At 43.3% G+C, this 7,702-nt stretch overlaps 1 long non-coding RNA gene across 1 annotated transcript; it reads right to left on the minus strand.

The window, feature by feature from the left end:
• Positions 1-4,757: 4,757 nt before the first annotated feature.
• LOC135371652 (uncharacterized) lies at positions 4,758-5,929 on the minus strand. Its single transcript, XR_010415676.1, has 3 exons — positions 5,899-5,929; positions 5,049-5,118; positions 4,758-4,860 (listed from the first exon to the last, which is right to left on the minus strand). It is a non-coding gene; the product is annotated as an uncharacterized LOC135371652 (long non-coding RNA).
• Positions 5,930-7,702: the final 1,773 nt, after the last annotated feature.

Here is a 7,702-nt window from a genome sequence, read left to right on the forward strand (position 1 = left end):
CATTATCTTATACCTTATATCTAAAAAACCAAGAGAGGTCAAAGTTATCAAGTTTGAGAAAGACCTGCACGGGAGAATAGTAACCGTAGACATAGATAATGATGGCACGTTGCTTAGACTGATCAATATATATGGGCCAAATAAAGCAAATGAGTCGGGGGAATTTTATAGAGATGAGCTTCCTTACTATTTCATTGGAGCTTACAGTTTCATTGTGGGAGGTGATTTCAACTGTGTAATTGATGCAAAAGATACATCATCGGGTGTACATAAAAACGTTTCTGGAGCTGCAGAGTTGCGGCAGGCTATAGATGCTTTTAAGTTGGCAGACGCTTGGACACTTGCTAGAGGAGGAGGAAATGGGTTCACAGGACTAAATAAATTGGGGGGAAGTAGACTAGACAGAATTTATGTGTCAAGTCACTTGTTGTGGAATGTAGAAAATATTCAGACGATTGAGACCATTGACATCTCTGATCATAAGGGAGTTTTAGTTGAATTGACAAAAGTGGGTTTTCCAGGCTCCCGACACCCCTGGCGCATGAACACCAAATTACTGCAGTGTCCAGAAATTCATGCGGACATAAAGACCTTAATTGAGGGAGCGGTCCGGGAGAGTGACAGTACATTTGCTTGGTGGGTAAAACTCAAAGATGACATCAGGAACTGTCTGAGAGCCTGGGGCCGGAAAAAGGCCCATGAGAAGCGTGCTTTGACATGCAGACTTCAGGCACATCTGCGCCAACTTCAACAAACTGGCACTGGATTTCTTTCCGGTGTGACATTTTCTTCTGTCAACGATCACCTGGCACTCCTGAGGGAGGAGCGGTGGGAGGCAGTAAGGTATTTGGCGGCGAAAAATAAAATTGAGAAGGAAGCCTGGTGCTCCCGAAGGCTCCTCTCCAAACATCTTTCTTCAGCTCAGCCACCAATGGAGGCTCTAATGAAAAACGGCAGCAGAATCACTGGTCAGAGACAAATGAAGTGGCCAGAGAGTTCTTCTCAGACTTCTACGGGGGAGACCTCACAGAGTCGGATCGTTTCAGTTCCGATTACACCCGCAACAGGGGTGTTGAACTGAACCGCGAGGAGGTTGTTCAGGTTGTCCGTAGCCTGAAAAACAGAAAAGCACCTGGACCCGATGGGTTGCCTGCTGAGTTCGACAAGCAGTATTGGAACCTCCTGGGTCCCTCTCTGGTTAAGGTGCTTAATAAGTCTCTAAAACAGGGATCACTACCAGACGAGTTTATGGAGGGAACCGTTACTTTGTTATGCAAGGACCCCCAGCGAAAGGAGCAGTTGGGAGCCTGGAGGCCGATAACACTTTTAAACGTAGACTACAAAATTCTAGCAAAGGTTCTAGTAAAGAGGCTACAAAAAACATGAAAAACTGGATACCGCCATTTCAGGGGGCAGCAGTCGGTGGTCGAAAAATACAAGACAAACTTTGGGAAATCAGGGATGTAATACAGTGGTTAGCGGAGAGGGACGTATGAAGTATTTTAATGGCCTTTGATCAAGAAAAGGCCTTTGATAGGTTGAAACATGCGTTTTTGAGGGAAACGCTAGAACAAGTCGAAGCAGAAAATGAAATAGTAAGCACTATAGGAGCGATGTATAGAGGATGCAAGAGCAGGTTGCTCATCAACGGTTGTCTAGGGAAGGAATTTACTATTCGAAGAGGTGTAAGGCAGGGTTGCCCTCTTTCTCCTCTTTTGTACGTCCTGGCATTTGATCGCCTCTTGCGAAAGCTCTATCAGTGTTCATCAATCAAGGGAGTGGAAATACCTGGCTCAGCACAGACAAAGACAATAGTCGCCTATGCAGACGACTTGTCAATGATTGTTCAGAGTGAAAAGGACGTGGAGAACATATTGCAGGTTTTAGAAGAATATGGGACAAGAAGTGGAGCGAAAATTAACAAAGAGAAATCGAAAATGCTGTACATGGGGGGCGAGTACCCAAGGAGAGATCTAGGGCTCAGAGTTGTTGATGAAGTAAAAATTTTAGGTATCCTATTTGATAAGCATGGAGCGTCTTGCAAGAATTGGTCCTACTTGAAGGCAGCAGTCGAAAGGATTATGAACGATCACGACGAGCCTGCAATGTCACTGATGGCTAGAGCACAGGTCATTAAAGCGATCGTGCTGCCAAAGTACACATACTTGTTCTCGGTCATTCACCCATCTCGGGATGTATGCCGAGGAATAGAGAAATGTTGTTTTAGCTTCATTTGGAGTGGAAAGACTCAGTGGGTGGCGCAAGAAAGATTAAAGCTTCCAATAGAGGATGGTGGCCTGCAAATTCCGGACTTTCGACATTTGGCACAGGCATACGCGGTATATGGAGCTTACAGGATGCTAACTCAGGAAGGTTCCGGGAAACTTTTATCGGGATTTTGGCTGGGCACTAACATAAAACTTTTTAGGCAAGAAAGCATTGATCATAGAGTCCCAATGTCTGAAAACCAGCAAAGACTATACAAAGTAGCGAAACAGGCTCTTGTACAGCTTAAAAAGTTGAACAATAATAAGGGCTATGGCGATTGCAAGGTCGTGGAAATCTACAAAGACTTGAGGAAAGAATTTGTTGAGAACTCCTCTTCCCAGATAACACGAGAGGGATGGAAAAGACTGAATAGCTTCTGGTTGGATAGTAAAAGGAAATCGCTGTTGTGGAGAATAGGGCATGGAGTACTACCTGTGAAAGAGAGATTCTATTTATGGGGTAAGACCAGTAGACGGAACTGCGCGCTTTGTAGTCGCACAGAAACAGTAAAACATGCAATTTTTGAGTGTAAAGTGCGTGCATACCTGTGGTTATGCTTCAAAAAATATTTTGGATTAAGTAGTCTTACGTTTGAACAAGCTGCGGGGATCCATATCGGGCAAGTAGTTAAGAAGCAGCAGAGCATCTATCTATTGGTCGCCGCAGAAATTGTCTATCAAGTGTGGCTTAATAGGTGTAGGGTTGTTCATGGAGGTGGTTGTTGGAGCAAGGCGAAATTTAGAAATATTGTGAGCTATTATGTCCGCATGTGGCTTGGGAGGGAAAGGTTACGTTTGGGGCAGCGAAATTTCTTCAAACAGTGGCAGTGCAAAGGCTTCAGAGTGGTGGACGGGATCATCAAGTTCCACTTGAGCGAGTAAGTATGAATGAAATTATGTTTCCCGAGCATTCGATAGCTTTCCAGGGGAGGGAATCGGTAAGATATGCGGGGCGGTTTAAATGTGAAGCACAGTGGTGTTGGCACTCCTCGAGAGTATACGATGGGATGCTGCACTTCAGTGCGATAGCAATGTGGCAATGTTTTAGAACTTGTCTCAGTTGTTGACTCAAGGATAGAAATAGGCGTGATACGAATAACAAGTGGGGTAACAAGCGGGATAAATGGTTAGGGAAAGCTTAGGAAGATGAGTACACAATCTTCTGTGGCTCATCTCATAGAGTCAACAATACATTGTGTAGGAGGCTATAGAGACTACCAAGCACTGTGCTTTATCCCAATATGCGGGCTACCATCCTTTCAACCAGTTCTGAGCGTCACCTCGCGCTCCAGAACAATCAATTCCTGAGCAGTTTTCTATGTAACCTCCTCGTCGTCATTTTAAATGTATATTGTAGTACATTCAAGCCTTGTGGTGCCATTTTGTGCCCAAGACACGGGGACATTGCACAATGTATGACGTGTATGTTACTGAACTCTAAAAAATAGCAGCTATTTAAAAACAAAAAACGCCCCTGAAATGGTTGCGAAATAGTGACCCTAAGCTGTATTTTGACGCCAAATTCGAGACCATAGGCCAACTGTCAGTTCTATGTTTCCTCGTACGAGATCGAACATTTTTGCGAGAGAATGGATCTTTGCAATTTCTTATAAAACAACACGGCTTCAGGACACCTTATATGTGCTGTGTTGCTTACATGGTGGTCTGTAAACCAAAAAATTGTTTACCTGGTTGATGCGTTAGGCCAAATAAAATAATGAATTGTGCAGATTTTCGGCACATGCTGCACTGCGTTTCTCCCACTACATTTGCCCTGAAACGCTTCGACTTGTGGCAAGCATGAAATTTGCATTTCTCCAACAAAATCTCGTTTAAAATTTTCAGATCCGTTGAGCGGTTTGAACACGAGAAGCCGGAGACACGAGTTTCGTTTTACACGCGGCGCAATGTTTGGCGACATCTAGTGGAGAAACGGTATGCTATACGGCAAACATTTTGATCATATTAAAAAAAAAAAAAAAGCGAGTATGTGGAAGTACCCTTTTTGGAATGCACCAACTGAGGTCGACATGACAGAGATTCAAGGCCAGCGCATGTATGTGAAGAAACAGATAAAACACTCCAACATAGACATACTTGGTGCCGTCTCCATTGGCTCCTCTTTCTATTCGATGCAGGACACCTGCATCGAGACAAACACCAAGACCAATGTCAACCTGCAAACCAATGTTGTGATGTAGGCACAACAGGCGACATTCGTAAAAGCACTTATGAGCTTGCACGCTAAGTACGCCAATGAGATAATTCGAAGCAGATATGTAATTCAACACTAGAGGATTAATAAAGATGACGAAAAGTTATTAAATTGAATTTCCTACCTTTGTTGCTGTGCATACAGCAGCAGATTGTTGGCTTGATGTAGCTGCGACAATCTCCTCTATTTTGCCGACCATGTTGGCCATTTCTGCGAATGAGGATCAATTAAGTACAGAATGTGAAAATCAGAATGTTACTACTTCCCACACTTTTCCTTTGCCTTGCGTGGCCTTTTTTCCAGCTTGGCGTTTGCACGTTCGAGCTCCTCTATCTTCCTCTTTTGACTGTCACGACTGGCACTGGGCTCAACCTCCCCCTGCGCCACCACCAGTGAAGCATTTGTTGAGGTGATAAACGTACGAATACTTTTAAGAGAAAAAAACAAAGGCATGTGCATGACATTGCTCATGTACATTTCTTTCATTTAAGAGGTATCAAAACAGACACATAGAAGCAGATCTGAGAAGGAAGCCTAAGTCTGCATTCTACGGCGTAGATACTCACAGCTGGACTGCCACCACATCACGTGCCTTTAATATCTTGATTCCTTTTTTCTCCATTTCATCCGATGCACCTACAAGAACAAAAAAGTAACACGGTAGAACATAAATGTATACAGGCAATATCAACTCCTAAGTTTGGGAATAATTTTACACCCGCTGGGTAGCACACAGCAATAAGCATCACAGCGAAGATGTTCGAAAAGCCCGGATACATAACGAAAATGAAAGAAAGTTAACACCGAGTTAACTCAACAGTAAAGTTGGTTTGTGTGTTGAGTTAAACCCGTGTTAGACTTTGTTTTTATGCGTCACAGCATATGAGATGTCACAGACAACAACAACAACAACATAGATGAATGGATGATGATGATGTGGGATGTTTCCCTGCGTTGAGTGCAGGGTCCTACCCCATTCCAAAAAGGTTCACATGAAAGGATGACGAGGGAAGGAGATGTCACAGAAGAATAGTTCATTGCATGTTTTCTTAGGCTGCTGTCCTTTTACGTCATTAATTTCTAAAAAAACTTGTATGCACGCCTTGAGTCAGTTGAAAGTTACTGCAGCCCAGGCGTCCAGAATTCATGTTCAAGTCCGTGACTGCATTATTTTATATATTTCCAGAAAACATACCAACTGTCGCATATCACATTGTAACTAAAGCAACGTAAATCGCAGGAACATTGGGGTTCTCGCCTGTTTCTAAGGATGGAACATTCAATATGTAATGTACTTCGATGAATGGGCATGCAAGGTACGAGCACGTGTCTTTCATTAGATTTCTGTCACCACTTCAAAAGCACATTCCAAGTGTCCTTAGCATGTTCCAATGAAAAAACCGAGACATTACTTACCTGCAGCCACAATGTAAGCTTCGGAAACTTCTGCTTCGTCGCTCCACTTCACAATGAATATTCTTCCTTTCAAATTTCAAACACTTTCTGGTTTGTGCAATATACTTAATCCTACTTCAACATCTACGATGTTTTCGATAGGATATACGTCAAGCATATTAAGGCCTGGCCACTTCACCAAAATATGCATGATGTTTTGCCGAAAAAAGTAACCTTCCTGGTTTACAAACTGGGGTACAAAGGATACGACGGAATGCAACTTCGCCTGGATTGAGCGGAAATGCGGAATAGCGGAACGGGAAATTTCCAGTGTCAATGTTGCCGAACGAGTCGGCTGTCACCAAGCGCGCAGTGTGTCCTTTGCTCGACACGTACGCAAAATACGAACATAAAAGAATATAAATTATGTAAGCCTCTTTTTAAAAAAATAATGAGAATAAGCAAATATTTTTGTTTGTTTCCACGGGAAGTGGCGAATGCTTGGTAATGAAACACCAAAACCGTGTGTGGCAAAGTCACATGATCTGCTGGTTCTGCTGTTGCGCCAAATCAATCAAAGATGTTTGCTTGATCATTCATCACATCTGATATTACTTGCTATACCTCGACAGATAAAGGTCGTATATTCACCCTCGTTTATACTATACATTTTCAACGTATTTGTCGTACTTTCGTATTATCAAGTGGCGCAAAGTCATATAGGACATGGTTCTCTTCGTATGTGGGCAGGGTCGCAACAGACTCGTCTGTTTCATTAGGCTCCTTCGTGGGAAATACATGGACATTCATGGACATCTTCCCGCCAGTGCACGGTGCCTGGTGAGATCTTGGCAATGACGAAAAGAGTTTATCGTGATTGGGCACTAAGCCCGGACAACCCGATCTCGAAAATCACTATTTGCAACTGGAAACGAAGGGGCATAGACTTTCGGAAGTACTCTGATGCAGACGCACATGACCATTGTACACCGGAGCCTGGCCAAGCAAGCAAGTCTGGAGGAAATTGTGTAGAGACAACCGTAACAGAGACCTTTCACCGTAACGTCGGTAAAGCGCAGAACAATGTGCCGGCTACAAACGTCGACGGCAAACAACCGAACATGGAACACGATGACCCTGTGGATCTGCATTTAGACACCATCAGTGCTTCATGCACCAACAGCTGTGAGACATTCCGATATTCCGAGGCATTTCAGAAGCGAGGTTGTGTTCCGAAGAAAGCGGAACCTCTTAACCTGTAAGTTCAAATCGCCTTTCGTGCACTTATACACGTATTCGCGCACCTAATGTGCTAATTATGCAGTGCTTGTGCATCAGTGTATGAAATACTTGAATTTGTACAATCTTGTTGAACCATTCATTAGCTAGCAAAGAAACAAGCAGAGTCTTAACAGGAAATACAACTCATTATTTTATTGTTCAGAATACTTGTAGTGAGTGACCGGGGCATAATAAGAAAGAATTAACGGAGGAACCCTCCATTGCTAGTATCTGTTTGGTCCTTGTGTCTTGTGTCTGTGCGCTGCTAGTACGCTTAATTTCAATGTGCTCAAGCTACCAATTATAAGTGGCTGATAATCTTCTTTTTCAGGATGATAAGCTGTATGCTGGTGCCCAAATCACAAGAGCTGAAAGTCTCCTCTTGGTCATGAGCCATGCTCTCAAATACCACGACTCCAAGGAGGCTACTTAGAACTTTCTTAAAGAAATTGAAGCCTATCTGCCAGAAAAGACAAGTTTTACATCTACCAAGTATCAGTTCTTTAAGTACTTTACTACAGCAAAACAGTCCCTAAAGGTCCAC

Source organism: Ornithodoros turicata, unplaced genomic scaffold (assembly GCF_037126465.1).
Source record: "Ornithodoros turicata isolate Travis unplaced genomic scaffold, ASM3712646v1 Chromosome12, whole genome shotgun sequence".
In the NCBI taxonomy this organism is placed as follows: Eukaryota; Metazoa; Arthropoda; class Arachnida; order Ixodida; family Argasidae; genus Ornithodoros; species Ornithodoros turicata.